The sequence below is a fragment of the Elephas maximus genome, chromosome 25 (genome assembly GCF_024166365.1).
Source record: "Elephas maximus indicus isolate mEleMax1 chromosome 25, mEleMax1 primary haplotype, whole genome shotgun sequence".
In the NCBI taxonomy this organism is placed as follows: domain Eukaryota; kingdom Metazoa; phylum Chordata; class Mammalia; order Proboscidea; family Elephantidae; genus Elephas; species Elephas maximus.
Genome location: NC_064843.1, coordinates 25,005,938 through 25,027,570, shown reverse-complemented (window position 1 = coordinate 25,027,570; position 21,633 = coordinate 25,005,938).

The window sequence follows — 21,633 nt, the reverse complement described above, 5'->3', positions numbered from 1 at the left end:
CAATGTCAGGGAGACAATAGGGAAGGGTGGAGACTGTGGGAAAGTAGAGAGCGCTTTCCTCACCTAAGGGGAAGCTGCTATTCACTTTCTATTGATTGTACCCATGAGGGAATAAAAAAGCCAAAAACCAAAAACCAAACTCAAGTTGATTCTGACTTATAGCGACCCTATAGGACAGAGTACAACTGTCCAGTAGGATTTCCAAGAAGTGGCTGGTGGATTAGAACTGTGACCTTCTGGTTAGTCACCGAGCTCTTAACCACTGCACCACCAGGGCTCCTCAAATATCATAACTACTGGTAATTTAGGAAACCCATTCTCTTGGAAACTGTGGGGCAGCTCTATTCTGTCCTATAGGGTCGCTGTGGATCTGAATCAACTCGACGGCAATGGGTTTTTAGGTTTTTTTGTTTGTTTGTTTTTTCCCTCATGGGAGCCCTAGTGGCGCAGTGGTTAAGAGCTCAGAAGCTAACCAAAAGGTCTGCAGCTGGAATCTGCCAGCTGTCCCTTGGAAACCCTATGAGGTAGTTCTACTCTGTCCTACAGGGTCACTATGAGTCAGAATCGACTTGACAGCAATGGCTTTTTTTTTTTTTAATTCAAGAGAAGCGGTAAATGCAGATTTGCATATGAACTGCCCTGATTTTAACTGTGTTTATAGATATTTTAAACGACTTGATGGGCCAACGCTAAAAACATGTGTGGGCTATGAAGTTCCCAACTTCTGCTTTAGATATTCTAAAACTCAGGCCAAGTTAAAGCCAGACAGTCAGAGATCTTTGTATTTCCATTGTTTCTACATCTGTAAAATGGGAATAACATACCACCAATGCCATATGTGAGGATTAAATGAATTAATACGTGCAGGTTTAGGAGAGTATTTGACACAGAGTACGCACTCGATGAACCTTGATTGTTGTGAAGATTTCATGAGCTAATGAAGGAGAAGAGGAACAGTAAACTGTAATGTGTTGTATCCCTGTGAAGGATTTACGGGTTGAAAATTGGATGTTTTTTGTTTTTTTAAAGTTACTTATTTTTCTTTTTTTATTGCACTTTAGATGAAGCTTTACAGAAAGAACCAGCTTCTCATTAAACAGTTAGTACACATACTGTTTTATGACATTGGTTGACAATCCCATGACATGTCAACGCTCTCCCTTCTGGACCTTGCATCCCCTATTACCAGCTTTCCTGACCCCTCCTGCCTTCTAGGCCTTGCCCCTGGGCTGGCTGGATGTTGTTCTTCTTGTTAGTTGCTGCCGAGTCCGAGTCCACTCTGACTCATGGCCACTTTATGTGTAACAGAATGAAATGTTGCCGGGTCCTGTACCATCTTCATGACTGTTGGTATGTTTGAGTCCATTGCTGTGGCTATGGTTAACCCATCTCACTGAGGATTTCCTTCATTCTTGCTGACCCTCCACGTTACCAAACATGTGTCCTTTTCTAGTCATTGGTCTTTCCCGATGACACGTACAAAGTAAGTGAGCCAAGGTCTTACCATCCTTGCTTCTAAGGAGCATTTTGGCTGCATTTCTTTTAAGACTGATTTGTTTGTTCTCCTGGCAGTCCACAGTATAACTAATATTCTTCACCAACACCGCATTTCAAATATGTCAATCCCTTCTACCGTCTTCCTTTTTCATTTCTCAGCTTTCTTGTGCATATGAGGCAATCCAAAAGACCATGGCTTGGGTCCCAGATACTGGACAGCTGTGGGACTGTGTCCAGTATCAGACTATGGCTGTTCCCAAACTATAGTGCCCCCAGTCCCCCTTTCCTCTTCTCCCCTCCCCATATCCTCTTCCCACACCCTTGCTTCCCACTCCTCCCCAATTCAACCTGCAGCCCCTGTGATTCAATGGTTCACAAACCTGACTGCACATAGAAAGCTTTCTTAAACCTACATATTTTAGGGCTCCACTTCAGAACAGGAAGTCAGAAATCCTGCGGTGAGTTCCAAGAACCTGTGATTTTATTAAAGTTCCTCATATGATTTTGGGTATCTAGATCAGCTGGAGTTTGAAAACCATCACCTTGTTTTGTCCCATGTTGTAAAGGGATGAAATGGACACCTAAGTGAATCCTGTCTCTTCCAGGAAGCCTCCTGTGCTCGTGAATCCATTGTTCATTTTTTCAACAGACATTTACTGGGGGCTCATAGTGTACGAGGCATTCTGCTAGGCCCTAGGGGAACCTAGGAGAATAAAACTAGGCTTTGGATCTGGCAGAGCACCCAATCTGATGGGGTAGACAGGCCTGTAGGCAGTCAAAGACATGGATGGGGGTAATAGGACAATGTGGGAACACACAGGGACTTCGGAGGATGGGGGGTCAGGAACATCTTCCCAGCGGAAGGAACTGATATCTATGCTGAGACCTGAAGGTTCAGCAGGAATCAGCCAGGAGAAGAGAGGCAGAAGGAAGAGTGTTCCAGCTGAAGGAACAGCATATGCAAAGGCCCGGAGCCTGGCCACACAGTATACCGATTTTACTTATATTTGACTGTATTAAATTCCAGATTTTCCTGGAAGTATCACGGGACTTTTCTGATTGTTCCATGAATGATGAATGATTTCTCTTGCTGCTAAAAAGCTGATGAGATGTTTAAGTACAGGAACTTTGCCTTCCATTTTTTCCAACTCACGCACCTCTAACATGAGACTAGGCCTATGAGAAGGAAAGAAACTCACTTTCATGAAGCCCCTTCTATGTAGCAGACCACTATTATTCCCACTTCATAAACAGGGAAATTGAAATTCAGAGTGCTTAAGTAAGTTTCTCTGCATTACACGGCAAACAAGTCATCAAAACTGACACCAAGTCTTCATTCCTTTACCTAAACTTGTTACTCTTTGTCAATTGTATCTGAAGGACTGTATAACATAGTGGTTAGAAACTCAGACTCTGAGGTCAGACCTCAAATTCCAGCCCTGCCACCTACTAACTGTGTGACCTCGGGAAAATGACTTAATTTCTTGTGCCCCAGTTTCTTCATCTGCAAAATGGGGGTGATAATAACAGCATCTTCTTCACAGGGTTGCTGGCACAGTGGTTAAGCGTTTGGCTGCTAATGAAATGATCAGGAGTTAGAACCACTGACTTTGGAAAGTTCTATCTGTTCTATAGGGTCACTATGAGTCAGGATTGACTTGGCGGCAATGGGTTTGGTTTTAGGTTTTGGGCTATCTGGAAAGTGGTGAGCATCTGGCACATAGAAAGTGCTCTGTAGGTTCTAACTATCATTATCATTAGAGTAAGCACTTACTATGTGCAAGGGAATGTACGCATTAGGCATTTTTCCAGCTGTTGTGGAACAACAATAAATGAATATGGGACATGGGATATGTAACTGGCTCTAGGATACAACTGTCTGTTTGGAAGGTCAGAACAAAACTTAGCTCCAGGATGTGAGGAAAGGGGGGCTGGGGGCGCTATAGTTTGGGAACAGCCATAGTCTGATGCTGGACACAGTCCCATAGCTGTCCAGTATCTGGGACCCAAGCCATGGTCTTTTAGATTGCCTCATATGCACAAGAAAGCTGAGAAATAAAAAAGGAAGACAGTAGAAGGATTGATGTATTTGAAATGTGGTGTTGGTGAAGAATGTTAGAGATAATGTGGACTGCCAGAAGAACATGCCCTGTGATGTCTGAGGTTTGTTTTCAGAGGCCCAGTTCATGGGTCTGGGCCCGTGTGGCTCTTTCACAAAAGAGGAGCAAATGGGAGACACGGAGATGGAGGGACAGAGCTGCCCTAGCCAGAGGCCTGGGAGATGGCTGTGATCTGGGCGGCTGTTAGTGACCACCACATTCAAGCCCTTCTCCTGCTGGATCTCTGCCAACTTTTCTGAGAAGCGGGGTCGTGTGCCTGCTCCCAGGTTGTTACATGGTATTCACTGGAGCCCTAGAAACTCAGGGTTCACTTTGAGGGCGGCAGGAAGGGATTCAAACGGACCAGGCTCTTAGGCTCTCCCCACTCTACAACCTGAGTTCTGCCAGAGAAGCTCCATTTTGGCCTTTGGATAAAGCATGTAGTGAAAGGAGTCCACGGTTCAAAAATTTCAAAAAGGACCAGACCAGTGTGTTTCAAACTGCAGTTTTCACCCATGAATGGTTCACGTATTCAATTTATTGAGTTTTATTAGGGCAACACCAGCTGATACACAAACAAACTCACATGGAAGTTAGTTGATTTACTCCCCTCACATAGTTATCCAGGGACCCAGGCTCTTCCATCTTGTCTCCATTATCTTCAACATGTGACTTCCAAGGTTGTCAGGCTTATCTGCATCAAGCTGGTGGGAAGGGTGGAGATGCTCTACCACCTTGGCCCAGAAGTGACATCACTTCTACTCACACTCCATTGCTGAGAACTAGTCACATGGCCCCGCCAAATGCAAAGGAGTCTGGGATCTGTGATCCCAAGCTGGGCAACTGTTTTCCAGGAATGTTGTTGTTACTTGCTGCCAAGTCAGCCCTGACTCATGGTGTCCTTGTGTATAAGAGAACAAAATCTTGCCCAGTCCTGCACCATTTCATGATCGTTGGGATGTTTGAGCCCATTGCTGTGGCTGTTGTGTAGTACCTTCCAACCTAGGGGACTCATCTTCCAGTACTACGTCAGACAACGTTCTGTTGCGATCCATAGGGTATTCATTGGTTCATTTTCAGAAGTAGGTCACCAGGCCTTTCTTCCTAGTTTTCTTAATCTGGAAGCTCTGCTGAAACCTCTCCTCTATGGGTAACCCTGCTGGAACACTGGTCGTGTAGCTTCCAGCATGATAGTGGCACGTAAACCACCACAGTACGAATAGTTCTACACTATGGAAGGAGGCACGTGAATTTGTTGGTACACAGTTAGCTAACTCTGCCACAGGGCCATGAATACATACATACTTTTGAAATGCACAGAATGAGAGTTCTCAAGTTGACATAAGAAAGCCCAGTCTTAGTTCTTTTATGTTCTTGTTTCAGTTAGAACCCAGAGGAGAAGTCAACTACATATAGCAACGTGAATACGCAATTGCATTAGGGCAAATGTTTCAACAAAATATGTACAGATAGGTAGATAAATATAGATAAAGCGAATGTGACAGAATGCTACCAGTTGGTGATCTAGGGGAAGGAGCCATTAGTGTGTACTGGACTATTCTTTCAGCCTTTAGAAGGTTTAAAATTTTTCCAAGCAAAACGTCGGGGGAAAATTTAATTGTTGGAATTTACTAGACTTAGAAGTAGAATAAGATAAGATATAAATAGAATAAGGCTTAACTTAAGCTTAAGGTGTTTGAATTATAACTTTAACACAGGAATCAGAATCTTTTTCTAAAAAAAGCCAAATAGTAAATACTTTAAGCTTTGCAAGCCAGATAGGCTTTGTGGCAACTCCCTAGCTCTGCTGTTGTAGCAGGAAAGCAACCATAGACAATAAATACATGAATAAGCGTGGCTGTGTTCCAATTAAACTTTATTTACAAAAAAGAACAGTGGAACTTTCACTAAATGCATAATAAAAATTAAAAAACAAAAAACAAGCAGTGAGCCAGATTTGGCCCAGGGGGCATAGTTTGCCAAACTTAGCTTGAATATATTGAATGTTATAGTTTTTAAGGCCATTGAAACACATCTTTTTGTTTTTAAGCAGATATCCCTGATGGACAATTGGGCACTCTTCACTAGCAATTATAGATGGGCAGTGGCCAAGCTCTTAGGGATCCCAGGTCTGCAAACACACAGCACTCTGTAACCTCGCTGCTGCACAAAATAATCTCAGCCCATTTGCTGTTTGCCTCATCCATTGCTTTCCTTTGTCTTCATTTCTTGCCTTTTCTTTTACTAGAAATGTACTGTTTAAAAATATTTTTAATCAAGAGCTGATGTTCATACAGAAAAGGGCCTGAATCATAAACACATGGTAAAATTTCACAAGATGGCCACTTTAGAACAATGAAATAGAAGACCGCAGAGTGCATTCTATGTAAAAAGTTTTGTGTGTGTGTGAAACTTTGGTTTTCTTTATACATGTTTATGGATATGTGTTGGGAGGTTGTGATAATAGAAAAAAATGTATAAGGCACTGATATGTTTTGTACGTGTTAACTCCTGAGCCTCACAATGACCGTCTGAGGTAGATGTTGGTATTATTAATATCATTCCCATGTACAGATGAGGATAGGGAGGCACAGAGAGGTTAAGACACCCACCCAAAGCGAGACAGCACAGGCGGCAAGAGACGATGCTGAGGCTTCAGTCCCACAGTCAGACCCTGAGCCTGTGTTTTGGCCAACACCCCCTCACTGCCTCTGCACGTGAAGTCTGTGATGCAAAAGGTCCTTCTTACTGAAGGTCATGGCCAAAGGGTTTAAATACCTCTGGTCAGAATGTTCCCACCTTTCATTAGGTGTGCCCACGGGGCACAGGGGCCAATTTCAGGTAGGACATGGCCAAATATTTTTTAATTTTTTGTATTTCTTTTACTGTGTATTAAAACATTTATAACTAGCCATCAGAACAGTAATATACAATTTCTTTTAAAAAATTCATGTGTGTGTCTTCAAAAGAAAGAAAAATGTTCACTAAATAATTATAAGTAAATAAAGCACAGGGAATAGGCAAATGGTAAAAATCATGAAGAGCAATACAAATGTCTGGGCTTTGGTGACAGACACTGAATCTGGCCTCGGAAGACCCAGATCTGGGGCTCAGCTCATGCATTTTCTAGTTCTATTTTATCACTCCTTGTGTTTTGCCGTTGAGCCAATTCTGCTCACGGATATCCCATGTGTCACAGAATCCCATTGCTGTCGCATCAATTCCGACTCATAGTGACCCTATACGACAGAGTAGAACTGCCCTCTCAGGGTTTCCAAGGCTGTAAATCTTTATGGAAGCAGACTGCCACATCTTTCCTCCCTCGGAGCAGCTAGTGGATTCAAACCGCCAACCTTTCGGTTAGCAGCTGAGTGCTTAACCACTGTACCACCAGGGTGCCTTTGTTACAGAATATGACTGCTCAATAGGGTTTTCTGGGCTATAATCTTTTTTTTTTTTTTTTTAATTGTACTTTAGATGAAGGTTTACAGAGCAAGTTAGTTTCTCATAAAACAATACACATATTGTTTTGTGACATTGGTTGCCAACCCCACAACATGTCAACACTCTCCCCTTCTTGACAATGGGTTCTCCGTTACCAGCTTCCTGTCTCCTCCTGCCTTCTCGTCCTTGCCCCTGGTCTAGTGTGCCCATTTAGTCTCGTTTTGTTTTATGGGCCTGTCTAATCTTTGGCTGAAGGATGAACCTCAGGAGTGACTTCAGTACTGAGTTAAAAGGGTATGGGGGGGCATACTCTTGGGGTTTCTCCAGTCTCTGTAAACCAGCAAGTCTGTTTTTTTGTGTGTGTGTGAGTTAGAATTTTGTTCTAGATTTATCTCCAGCTCTGTCCAGGACCCTCTATTGTGATCCCTGTCAGAGCAGTTGGTGGTGGCAGCTGGGTACCATCTAGTTGTGCTAGACTAAGTCTTGTAGAGGCTGTGGTAGTTGTGGCCCATTAGTCCTTTGGACTAATCTTTCCCTTGTGTCTTTGGTTTTCTTCATCCTCCCTTGCTCCAGACAGGATGAGACCAGTGGAGTATCTTAGATGGACTGGGCTATGATCTTAATGGAAGCAGATGGCCAGGTCTTTTTCTTCCACGTAGCATTGGGTAGGTTTGAGCCACCAACTTTTATGTTAGCAGTGGAGCGCAAACCTATTATCGGCCAGGCACAGTTCTAAGCGCTTTACAAAAATTAGCTCCTTTAATCCTCGCAACTGCCCTTTGAGGTACATACTGTCATCATATCCATTTCTCAGGAGAAGGAACTAAGGCTCAGAGAGGTTACTCGACTTACCCAAAACTATCCAGCCCACAAGTGGCAGAGCTGGCGCTCGAACCCAGGCAGTTGTATTAGGTTAATACTAGGGAGCCTGGCTCCTTCCATCCTGGCTGGAAGTGGGTTTTATTTTAACCACTATGCCATACATGGTGATGGGTGGAACTTCTTTGTCATTCTGGGCTCCATGTTCTCCACTGAAAGTGGGGTTCCTAATGTCAATTCTGCTTCCCTCTCAGGATAGCTCTGCAGATCGAGGGGATGGATGCAAAGATCTTCTGCAAACTGCCAATGGTTTTATTGCATGTAAAGTGTTGGTGGTATTATCATACGCCAACATGGTGGAGTTGCCATGAGGATTAATTGAGACAGGCATGGAAAAGCCTTGGATCTGGTATAGACAATGCCAGTTGTGAATAATAGAGATGTGGCTGTGCTAATGAAAACACAGAACATTGATTTACCTTCAGATTGGAATACAGTTCTATAGGATCTTTCCTACTAGGAAGTTAATTCATTATATACAAAACAGAATAATCAAGAAGTAGCAGTATAACCATGATATTTAGGAATACAGAGTTGAAAGTGTTGTTTCTGGCCAGTGGAAATCAAGTTCAGGTAAGAATGGGTGGGCAACTACTGTTATTTATTCTAGTCCTTGTAGAAATATTTGAACTTTTAAACCATGTACATATACAGCTTTGATTAATACATTAAAATTAAATTAGAAAAGGGAATAATTAAACACAGTTTTGAACACTCTCAAATGTACCTGAAAACACATGCAAGAGTCTTGGGGCAGAGAGTTATGGAGAGAAAAGGCAGAGTTAAGTTTAGAGGAGAAATTTCAGGGTATAAGCTCCCTCCTGAAAACCCTCCAATGGCTTTGTATCACACTTAAAATAAAACTTGAACTCTTTTCTCTGACCTAAAAGGCCCCACAAAATCTGACCGCCGTTGACTCCATTCTTGCTTTGGCACACAGGCCTTCTTGCTATACTTCAAACACATTCCTGCCTCAGGGCCTTTGCACTGGCCTTCTCTCTGCTAGAAGATCCTCTCCCAGGTCTCCCCATAGCTGATCTCTCCTAATAGTTTGGGTCTCAGCTCAAATGATTCCTCCTCAGAAAGGCCTTCCTTTACCACCCAAATCTAAGGCTGCCCCACCTCCACCCCTATCACTTTCGATCCCATCATCCTTCACAGCCCCCATCACCCCCTGAAATTATGCATGTGTTATCTGTTTGCCATCTATCTTCCCTACTACAATGTAAGTTCCATTGGCGCAGGGAACTTGGCTGTCTTCTTCCCTGCTGTAGCCCCAACAAGGAGACTAGTGCTTGGCACACAGTAGGCGTTCCAGGAATACTTGTGGAATGGCCGGATGCAGATGGGGAAGGGCTGAGCGGCTGGAGGGGCCAGCAGCGTGGGGAGAAAGCTGCAGCCTTCCGCCTTGGTCCTACCTTGGGTAAACAGGCCTCCCTTCACCCAGACAGTCACTGTTTGACAACTGTCTGCCATAGGGCCGGCCAAGCCCGGACCGCCACACTGCCAAGGCCCCACGATTCCCTGGAACAGGTAGCTGAGGCAGCTGCACCTAGGGAGAGCTTGTGAAAGAACAGGTCAGAAAGTTATCCAAACAGGCAAGAGGAAGGGCGGAGGAGGTGGTGAGACAGAGAGAGAGTAGTTAGCCTTTCCCTGAGCAGAGCCCAGAGGAGCTGGAGGGAGGCCTTGGCACACGCAGTAGACGGCCTCCAGGGCGGGCCTGGTCTCCAGTCTCAGCTCTTTGTGGATTCAGCCCTAGGAGCAGGGAGACCCAGATTCTCGATCCAGCCCTGAACATGAACTTGTGGAGGGACCATGGCCAATGCCCTCTCTAGGCCTCCATTTCCCTGCCTGTAAATTGAGGGGCAGTGGGCAGATGAATGGTTTTCAAACTTAAAACAAACACACAAAAATGGCAGTGATCTTCTTTCTCAACAACAACAAAAATCCCTGAAGGAGCAGGAGAGCAGTGGGGATGCAGACCCCAAATTCTAGTAAAAAGACCAGACTTAATGGTCTGACGGAGACCAGAGGGATCCCGGAGGTCATGGTCCACAGACCTTCTGTTAGCCCAAGACAGAAACCATTCTTGAAGCCAACTCTTCAGACAGGGATTGGACTGGACTATAAGGCAGAAAATGATACTGGTGAGGAGTGGGCTTCTTGGATCAAGTAGACATGTGAGACTATGTGGGCAGCTCCTGTCTGGAGGGGACATGTAAAGGCAAAGGGGGAGAGGAGCCGGTTGAACAGATGCAGAAACACAGGGTGGAGAGAAGAAATGTGCTGTCTCATTAGGGGGAGAGCAACTAGGAGTATATAAAAAAAATATAGCAAGGTGTATATAAGGTTTTGTATGAGAAGCTGACTTGATTTGTAAACTTTCACTTAAAGCACAATAAAAATTAAAAAATATATCTTATCTGGAGGATAATCCACAAGAATGATAAAATTGGAGGTGCTCAGGTAGAAGCAGGAATGGAGGTGTGAGAAACTGCCCACCCAGCAGCCCTTGGCCCTTCAAAGTAGCCATAGTGTGAAAACCACCAGGGTACTCGGTCTCTGAGGTTCTTTATCCACTGTGAAGTGGAAGGGAGTGTAACAACAGGAAGCATCTAGAGAGGGTGGCAGAGTCTGGTGGTTCAGCGTTGACAACAGTCTTAAAATCAAACATAGACCCAGGTTCAAGTACCACGATGTAACCTTGGGCAATTTATTCCACCTTTCTGAGCCTTAGTGAACCTAGCATCAGAAAACAGAACCTATCTCATGGTGACATCAGAAGGTGATTAACACAAACCTGGCACCTAGTAAACTCTCAACAAAACCAGTTGCCGCGAGGGTGAGAATATACCATTCCAAAAATGTGATCAATGTCACTAAATGATATGTGTAGAAACTGTGGAACTGGTGTGTGTTTCACTGTGTACATTCTCAACAACAATAACGAAATAAATGAAATTCTATATATTAAAAAAAACAGTTGCCATCAAGTTGATTTTGACTCGTGGCAACCCCATGTGTGTCAGAGTAGAACTACTCTACAATGTTTTCAATGGTTGATTTTCCGGAAGTAGATTGCCAGGCCTTTCTTCAGAGGTGCCTCTGGGTGGACTCAAACCTTCAACTTCTCGGTTAGCAGGCAATTGCTAACTGAGACCATTTGCACCACCTAGAGACTCTGAAAAGCTCAATAATAGCAGCTAAAAAAAAAAAAATCAACGTTGATTATTAGCTAGCGTGGCAGAAATGACCTAGAATGGGAGCCTAAAGACTCAGTTATTTGTCTTTGCTGTGAGTTAGGAACATATTTAGCCAGTTTGAACCTCAGTTTCCACCTCTGTGACATATGGTCCAAAGGACCCTGGTGGCACAGTGGTTAAAGTGCTCAGCTGCTAACCAAAATGTCGGTGGTTTGAACCCACCAGCCACTCCACAGGAGAAAAGACTGGTGATGTAAGATTACAAGCCTAGGTAACCCTATGAGGCAGTTCTACTCTGTCCTATAGGGTAGCTATGAGTCAGAATCAACTTGACGGCAACAGGTTTGTGTTTATTTGGGTCAGAACATTTAAAATTACATGTTACTCGCTTTATATTTCTATTAGAGGACGCTGCTCTAGCCCCACAGATTCTATTGCAGGAACCAGACTCACTAACTCACTCTGCCTCCATTTCCCATTCCGGAATAGACCTCTAGTCCTATCCAAACCTCTTGGGCTTCTGTCCATCACTGACTTTTCCTCCACACTCCACCATTATTATCTGTGACGTCCCCATCCTTGTGGCCTGGTCACCTGTTTGTCGGGAGGACCCAGGCTCCAGAACTCCAGGCCTGTCTTCTAGAATTCTACACTTGGGAAATCTCGCCTCCCAGCCCCCATCTGGTAGCCATTGTGTTTTCTTTATCAGACATTCATATAAAACAATAGTCAATTTGAAACTTAATTACACACCCTTTCTTCTGTTTCCAGCCTGCTGAATTTACCCCAAATCCAGTGATTTGGGGGGCGGGGTTGGTGTGGCGGTGAGGCTGGTTTTTCCCTTCTCCAGGGCTGGTTTTTCCCTTCTCCAGGGCAGTCATAGTTTTTGGAGATCTTGTTGACTGAGCTGGGGGAGGGACACAGACCTTTTTGCAGTGAAGGCACTAACTTTTTGGCGGGACCAATATCCACAGCTCTTCTGGGGAGATGAAGGCATCCAGAAGGATTTAGGGAGCTGGGGGAAAGGAATCTTGGCAGGGGTGAAGACCCCCTTCAAATATACCCATTGTGTCCAGTCAATTCTGACTCATAGCAACCCTATAGGACAGAGTAGAACTGCTCCATAGGGTTTCCAAGGCTGTAAATCTTTACGGAAGCAAACCGCCGCTGCTTTCTCCTGAGTAGTGGCTGGTAGGTTCAAACCACTGTGCCACCAGGGCTCCCCTCCACCCTTCAAATAGGAAGGAATCATATGGGTAGTAGAAGAGTTAGGCAGGCTTAGTTGTTGTTGTTGGGTGCCCCCGAGTTGATTTTTGATTCCTAGTGACCTCATGTGACAGAATAGAATTGCTCCATAGGGTTTCCTAGGCTGTAATCTGGTGGCTCAATTGTTAAGCACTTGGCTGCTAGCTGCTAACTGAAAGGTTGGTGGTTCGAAACTACCCAGAGGCTCAGCTAGAGAAAGTCCTGGCAATTTGCTTTCCTAAAGATTACAGCCTAAGAAACCCTATGAGGCAGTTCTACTCTGTCATATAGGGTCGCAATGAGTCAGAATCAACTCGATGGCACACAGCAATAACAATCTTTACGCAAGCAGATTGCCAGGTCTTTCTCCCATGGAGCTGCTGGGTGTTAGCTGCTGGGTTTAGGTTAGCAGCTGAGCACTTAACCATTGTGCCATCAGGGCTCCTTGACTTATGTTAGAGCCACACAAATTATGTGACTTTGGACAAGTGACTTTACCTCTCTGACCCTTAGTCTCCTTATCTGTAAAATGGGGGTAAGAACAGACCTGCCTCATGCATTAGTGAGAGTTAAAATGAGATCTCCTGGCACAGTGCTGCATACCTTTGGTGCTCCACAAATACTGCTATCATCATACCTTTTGAAAAAGTGCCCAAAGTGGTATTTGGAGTAAATTCAATTCTTTTATTTTGCTTCTCTGCATTTTTGTAATTCTTCAACCGTGAATCTGCTTTAGTCAAATAATTAAAAGATAGTTGAGGGAGGAGGAATGAAACTAAGTAGAAAAGCCATCCTGACATTGGGCTCCAACATGGGCTTTAGAGCTGGAAGCAGGTAAGGGATCTTTAGTAACAAATTTTACACACCCATTTAATAGCTTAATAAATGGAGGACCCAAGAGGAAAAGTCATACAGCTGGTAAATGGCAGAGCCAGAACTGGGATGGCAGGGTACAAGAATTGGAAGGACCTTCAAGATTGGTTGACCAGCCTTTCCCAAAGTGAGGCCATTCAGAAAAAAAAAAAAAGAGTTCTGTCTTAAGATGTTTGAAAAATGCTGAATTAAAGAAAGATGGACAAATTTCATCACTGGAGAACTTCTCAGAGCCCTTAACACATCACTTGTGTTGGGCGTTCCCAGAGGGGCTTATAGGTGCAGGTTTCCCAATTACTAATCACAAAGCCCCTTTGCAAACACAAACCCCATTAAAGCACTCCTGGGCCCCAAACGACGCTGAGAAATGGTATTATATCTTATGTATGTTCCAAGATTTTTAAAAAATAGTTTCATTGACATTTTAAATTATACCTTTTTTAAAAATTACACTGCCAAATTGTTGTTGGTATATCGAAAGGTAGCTCATTTTTTTTATAGACTCTTTTCTCCCTCTCTTTTTTTTTTTAGTAAAAAATATTAGGAACAAGCAGAAAAATGTAGAGAATAATATTGGGAACCCTGATGTACTCACCACAGGGTTTTGTCAAGTCCTACCACATGGCTGTATTTTCTTTGGATTTGTTCTTTGTTTTAATGAGAAATGAAACATGTACCCTTCCCCAATCCCATCACCCTGTCACCCTTTTCAGAGGTATTCCTGTCCCCAACATTCAGTGTTTATCATTACTGGGCATGTTTTTATACTTTTACTGCTTATGTCTATATAAACAATATGCAGTATTATTTAAGGAGCCTAGTGGTGCAACAGTTAAGCACTTGGCTACTAACCTAAGTTTAGCAATTCAAACCTACCAACCGGCTGCCTGGGAGAAAGACCCGGCAATCTGCTCCCACAAAGATTATAGCCTAGAAAACCCTATGGGGCAGTTCTACTCCATCACATGAGGTCACTATGAGCTGAAATCAACTCAATGGCACCTAACACCAACAATATTATTTTGCATATCTGATCATTTTTTTTTTATGTATATATCCTTTATCACCTTCCTTTTATTCACTCCGCTTCACACCTTTTGGATCTTTCCATTCTGATTGATGTAAGCAGTTGCTAGATCATTCACTTAAAATGCTCTGTGAATATCCCAAGTATATTTATTTTATTTCTAGCAATTGAGTTGTTTCCCAGTTTTTCACTGTTTCAAACAACGTTACTAAGGACATTTTTGCACCTGGGCTTGGGCGTCTCTCTATGGTCTCAAGTAGGAGAATTTCTGGAAGGTAGGGAACAGGCACTCAGCCTTTCTTGAGGTATCAGCAAACTGTTCTCTCTCCTACAACTAGGGCTTCAGTGAGTCCTGTGGCGGGGTCGCAGTTGCTCCACTTTCTCGCTGCCCCGTCCTAGTTTCTGTAAGATGAAGAATGTAAAATGATACTTCATTGTTGTAATTTGCATTTCCCCTGACCTGGAGAGGGAGGAGCTCTTTCATGTTTATTGTCATTTGGGTTTCCTGCTCTGTGAGTGTGCTTGTCCATAGCCTTTCCTCCTTTTTTCACTGTGTTGCTTATTATTTCTTCTTGAGATGATTCCTTTTCCAGTTGTAGCAATGGAAAATATCTTAGATCAGTCTGCAGCTTATCTTTTCACTGTCTTTACAGCGTCTTGTACAGAAGTTTGCGATTTTAATGCAGTTAAATTTTAGTTAAATTATAAATAAGGTTGTTAAATTTAACACTTTTCCTTTAGGGTTTGTGCTTTTTGGATCTTAGCTATGAAATCTTTCCATGCCCTGAGATCATAAAGATATTATCCTAAATGTTTTCTGTAAGTTTTTAAGTGTTATTTTTCATATTTGGGTCTTTATTCCATAGAAATTGATTCTTTGTGTGTCGTGTGAGGTAGGGAATGCCGTTATTCTTCCTCACATGGATAACCAATTGGCACCATTTATTGAATAGAACATCTTTTCTCTGTTGCTGTTAGGTGCCCTGGAGTCTCAACCCCGCCTGACAGAGTAGAGTTTCCTACTCTGTAGTCTTTACAGAAGCAAGTCGCAAAGTCTTTTCTCCTGCGGAGCTTCTTGGTGGGTTCAAACCACCAACATTTCGGTTAGCAGCTGAGCGCTTAACAGTTTCACCACCAGGACACCTCATTTTTTCTCTAAACCAAAACCAAAAACCCACTGCCGCCGAGTTGATTCTGACTCACAGAGACCCTATAGAACAGAGTAGAACTGCCCCATAGAGTTTCCAAGGAGCACCTGGCAGATTTGAACTGCCACCCTCTTGGTTAGCAGCCGTAGCACTTAACCACCACGCCACCAGGGCTTCCATCTTTTCTCTACCGAAATACAAATGCCATCTCTGTTGTTTCCCACTTTTAAATACCGGTCGTTCTGCTTCTAGACCCTTTACACTGTTCTACTTGTCTGTTTGTTCCTGCAAATAGCTCAGCACTGTCCAGTAGATATGTAACATAAGCCACGTGTATCATTTTAAGTTTTCTAGTAGCCATGATTTAAAAAATATATATATAAAACAAGTGAGTACATCTCTAAAAAACCAAACAAAACAAACCCACTACCGTTGAGTCAATTCCAACTCATAGCGATCTTATAAGACAGAGTAGAACTGCGCCACAGTCTCCAAAGAGCTGCTGGTGGATTTGAACTGCCAACCTTTTGGTTAGCTGCCAAATACTTAACCACTGAGTTATTAGGGCTCCAACTGCATCTATAATTCTATCAAAATAAAAATGTTAATTTTTTTCAAAATTTCATTGTGGCGAAATATATATAACAAAACATTTGCCATTTCAACCACTTTTCCTTTTTGTTTAATTGTGCTTGAGGTGAAAGTTTACAGTTCAAGTTAATTTCTCATTGAGTAATTTATACACATGTTGTTTTGTGACATTGGATGCAATCCCCATAATATGACAGTACGCTTTCCACCCCAGGTTCCCTATGTCCATTCATGCAGTTCCTGTCCCTTCCTGCTTTCTCGTCTTGCTTTTGGACCGGAGTTGCCCATTTGGTCTCATATATTTGATTGAATGCAGAAGTGCGTTCCTCACATGTGTCATTTTTCATTTATAGGCCTGTCTGATCCTTGTCTAAAAAGTGGGCTTCAGAAACGGTTTCATTTCTGAGTTAGCAGAGCACCCGGGGGCCGTAGTTTCGGGGTTCCTCCAGTCTCTGTCAAACCAGTAAGTCTGATTTTTTTTATGTGAATTTGAATTAGGTTCTGCATAATTCTCCTGCTGTGTCCGGAACTCTCTGTTGTGATTCCTGTCAGGGCAGTTGTTGGTGGTACCTAGGCACCATTTAGTTCTTCTGGTCTCAGGCTGGTGGAGTCTCTGTTTCATCTGGTCCTTTAGTCCTTTGGGCTGATATTTTCCTTGTGTCTTTGGTTTTCTTCATTCTCCTTTGCTCTGCATGGGATGGGACCAGTAGATGTATCTTAGATGGCTGCTTACAAGCTTTTAAGATCCCAGAGGCTACTCATCAAAGTGAGATGTAAAACATTTTCTTTATGAACTATGTTATGCCAATTTACTTAGAAGTCCTGCGAGACTATGGTCTTCAGGCCCCAGCCCCAGCTACTCGGTCCCTCAAAGTGCTTGAATGTGTCTAGAAAACTTCTATGCTTTTGTTTTGGCCCAGTTGTGCTGACTTCCCCTGTACTGTGTGTTGTCCTTCCCTTCACTGAAGTTAACGCGTGTCTACTCTCCAGTTAGTGATTTTTCCTCCCCTCCCTCCCCACACTCATAACCATCAAAGAATGTTTTTTTCTATATGTAAACCTTTTCTCTGGAAAAACTCGTGGCATAGTGGTTAAGTGCTATGGCTGCTAACCAAAGGGTCAGCGGTTCGAATCCACCAGGCGCTCCTTGGAAACTCTATGGGACAGTTCTACTCTGTCCTATAGGGTCGCTATGAGTCGGAATCGACTCGACTGCACTGGGTTTGGTTTTTTTTGTGTGTGTGTGTGTAAACCTTTTCTTGAGTTCTTATAATAGCGATCTCGTACAATATATGCCCTTTGGTGACTGACTTATTTTACTCAGCATAATGCCCTCCAGGTTCATCCATGTTGAGAGATATTCCTCGAACTCATCATTTGTTTTTATCGTTGCATAGTATTCCATTGTACTGTAATTTGTTTATCCATTCCTCTGTCGATGTGCATTTATGTTGTTACCATCTTTTTGCTATTGTGAATAGTGCTGTAGTGAATATGTCTATTCGTGTGTCGGCTCTTACTTCTCTAGGGTATATTCCTAGGAGTGGGATTGCTGGATCATATTGTATTTCTATTTCTAGCTTTTTACAGAAGTGCCATACTGTTTTCCAAAGTGACTGTAGCGCTTTACATTCTCACCAGCAGTGCGTAGGAGTTCCAATCGCCCCACAACCTCTCTAACGTTTGTTATTTTGTGTTTTTTGGATTAGTGCCAGTATTGTCAGGTGAGATGGTTTTAGTTTGTATGTCTCTAATGGCTTAAGATCGTGAGCGTTTCCTCATATGTCTGTTAGCCACCTGAATGTCTTCTTTTTTTTTAAAATTGTATTTTAGATGAAGGTTTACAGAGCAAATTAGTTTCTCATTAAATAATACACATTTTATTTTGTGACATTGGTTGCCAACCCCACAACATGTCAGCACTCTCCCCTTCTGGACCTTGGGTTCCCTGCTACCGGCTTTCCTGTCTCCTCCTGCTCTCTCATCCTTGCCCCTGACCTGGTGTGCCCAATTAGTCTCGTTTTCATCTCAACCATTCTTATGTGTACAATTAAAAAGTTTTGTTTTTAATTAAAGAGAAAAAATGACATTAATTTTAACAATATATTTTATTTAACCCTATATATCTAAAACATCATTTCAACATATAATCAATATAAAAGTAATTGAGGAGATATTTTGTATTCTTTTTTCCCCTAAATTTTATTTATTTTGTTGTTGTTGAGAGTATGGAAACCCTGGTGGCGTAGTGGTTAAGTGCTATGGCTGCTAACCAAAAAGTCTGTAGTTCAAATCCATGAGGCCCTCCTTGGAAAATCTGGGGCAGTTCTACTCTGTCTTATAGGGTTGCTATGAGTTGGAATTAACTTGATGGCAATGAGTTTTTTGTTACATAGCAAAAATATGCACCAGTTCAACAGTTTTCACATGTACAATTTAGTGACGTTGATTACATTCTTCAAGTTGTACTACCATTCTCACCCTTCTTTTGTGAGCTGTTCCTCCCCCATTAACAAAAACTCACTGCCCCATAAGGTTCCTATCTAATCTTTGGAGTTGCTGTTCTCACTATAATCCCATCTAAGCAGTTATTAAAAAAGCATAATGCTCAAGGCAGACCTTTATTTACTAGTTAAGCTAAACTATTACTTGGTTTTAAGAAGACTTCAGGGAATATTTTTGGTATAGTCTTCTTAAAATAAATTTTCGATATATTAAATCAATTGGTTCATATACACTAACATTGACAAATGAGAAAATGCAATTTAAAACTATTTATGATGGCAAATAGGTTTTTTTTTAATTTTCATACTAAAACAACCTGGTGCCACTGAGTCGATTCCAAATCACAGCAACCCTATAGGACAGAGTAGAACTGCCCATAGGGTTTCCAAGGAGCAGCTAGGGGATTCAAACTGCTGACCTTTTGATTAGCAGCTGAACTCTTAACCACTTCACCACCAGGACTCAAAATATGGCATGTATTTTATACTTACTGGTCATCTCAGTTTGAAGTAGCCACATTTCAAGAGTTCAATAGCCACGTATGGCTACCATATTGGACAGAGTGTCTGTAGCTTTACATGCTGCGGAACGTGTCCCCCAAGGTTATTGTTGTTCTTTAAACTCATTTTGGCTATTTTATTCCCTTTGCTGACTTATAAAAAGTTTAGGGCAAGGTTGAGAAGGACAGAACAAAGGTTAGATACCCTTAGTATATTTGTCTCATCCACTAGATCACATAAATAACAACTACCATATTTTTGAGTACTTGCAATTTGCCGAGCACTATACTGACTGCTTTGTCCTGTTGGGCGTTTAACTGAAATTCATTGAATTTATTGATTAATTTGGGAAGGATTGAATCCTTCTACCATGAATATGATATATCTCTACATTTATATAGGTCTTCTTTTATATTTTCCAATGAAGTTTTATATTTTACACATAAAAATCTTTTGATAGATTAGTTTCTAGCTAACTTGTAATTGCTATTGTTATTGTTGATCCTAGTGTATATGAACTAGCTGATTTCAATATCTTAAAACTGTACCCAGCAATCTTGCTTAATTCTCTTATTAGACCCAAAGTTTGTACATAGATACTTTTGGAATATCTATGTCTTAGTTATCTAGTGGTGCTATAGTAGGAATACCACAAGTAGATGGCTTTAACAAACAGAAATTTATTCTTTTACAGTCTGGAAGGCCAGAAGTCCAAATTCAGAGCACCAGCTCCAGGGGAAGCCTTTCTGTCTCTGTTGGCTCTAGGGGAAGGTCCTCGTCATGGTCTAGGAGCTTCTCAGTGCAGAGACCCCTGGGTCCAAAGGACATGGTTCACTCCTGATGCTTTTCTTGGTGGTATGAGGTCCCTTTCCTCTCTGCTCAATTCTCTCTTTTACTTTTCAAAAGACATTGATTCAAGATACAACCTAATCCTGTAGATTAAGTCCTGCCTCATTAGCATAACTGCCTCTAACCCTGCCTCATTAACATCATAGAGGTTAGGATTTACAACTCAGAGGATAATCACATCAGATCACAAAATGGTGGATAACCACACAATACTGGAAATCATGGCCTAGCCAAGGTGATACACATTTTGAAGGGACACAATTCAACCCATAAAAAATACGTAACACATAAATGTATAATATATGAATATCTGTATCTATATATCCTCAGGAAGAGCCCCGGTGGCAGAGTAGATAAGTGTTCGGCTGCTAACTGAAAGGTAGGTGGTTCGAACCCACCAGCCACTCCACAGGAGAAAGATGTGGCAGTCTGCTTCCGTAAAGATCTGCAGCCTTGGAAACCCTATGGGGCAATTCTACTCTGTCCTATAGGATCGCTATGAGTTGGAATCGAATCGGTGGCAACGGGTTCGGTTTTTTGATTTATAAATCATTATATTGTTAATGAATAATGACAGTTTTCTTTCTTCCTAGAATTTCTTTCTTTCTTGTCTTACCACATTACTAGGGTTGCCAGTAAAATACCAAATAGAAGAAGCAGTAATAGGTATATCAGATAGAATTGAGTTTGCCCATGCGTAACAGAGACACAAAACAAGATAGAAGATTAGTTCTTACTTCTGGAAAAATCCAGAGGTAGGCAGTTTAAGGCTAGTATGGTAGCTGTGCCCCCACAGCAGTCCTCAGGAACCCAAGCTCCTCCCTGCTACTGCTCTCCCATCCACTTGAGGTCTTCATCCTCATGGCCCAAGATGGCCACCAGAGCCCCAGCCATGCATATGTGTTCCAGGCAGCAGGATGGAGAAAAGGGACAAAGAAGAAGAAGTAAAGTTCATCCTCCATTTGTCTTTTAAGAAAAATTCCTGGAAGCTGCCCCATTACATTTCTGATTATATTTCACTGGCCAGGCATATTCGCCATGGCTACACTTAGTATTAAGGGAAGCATGAGATAAATCGTTTTGCGGGGGGGCGGGGGGTGAGGGGGTGGAGGCGGACATTCATTGCCCAACTGAAAATTGGAAGCTTTATTACAAGGGACGAAGGGGAGACTAGATAATATAGGCCAACTCAGACCCTCTGCCCCAATGGACATTCTTGTCTTATTTCTGACTTTAAGGGGAAGTTTTGCCCCTTTAAGTATGATGTCTGCTTTAGGTTTTCGGTAGGTAACTTCTACTGGGTTATTAAAAGTCTCTTCTAGGTAAGCTAAGAGTTTTGTTTGTGTTTTAATCACAATGTTGAGTTGTCTTAATTGCTTTTTGTGCATCTACTGAGATAATCGCCCTTTTGTTTTTCCTTTAGTCTTCTAATGTATTAAGACATTTTCTAATATTAAACTATTTTTTGCATTCCTGGAATAAATCTAATTGGTTATGATGAAGTATGTATATTTTATTGCTGAATTTGATTTTGATAACCCTTGACTGAAGATTTTTACACCTGGGAGATGCTGCTTTGATTTGACCTTTGATCCATCGCTAAAATCCTCTCACCATCATCCCTGACACTGTTGTGATCCAAAGAGTTTTCATTGGCTAGTTTTTGGAAATAAATCACCAGGCCTTTCTTCCTTGTCTTAGTCTAGAAACTTTCCTGAAACCTGCCCACCATGGGTGACCCTGCTAGTATTTGAAATACCAGTGGCATAGCTT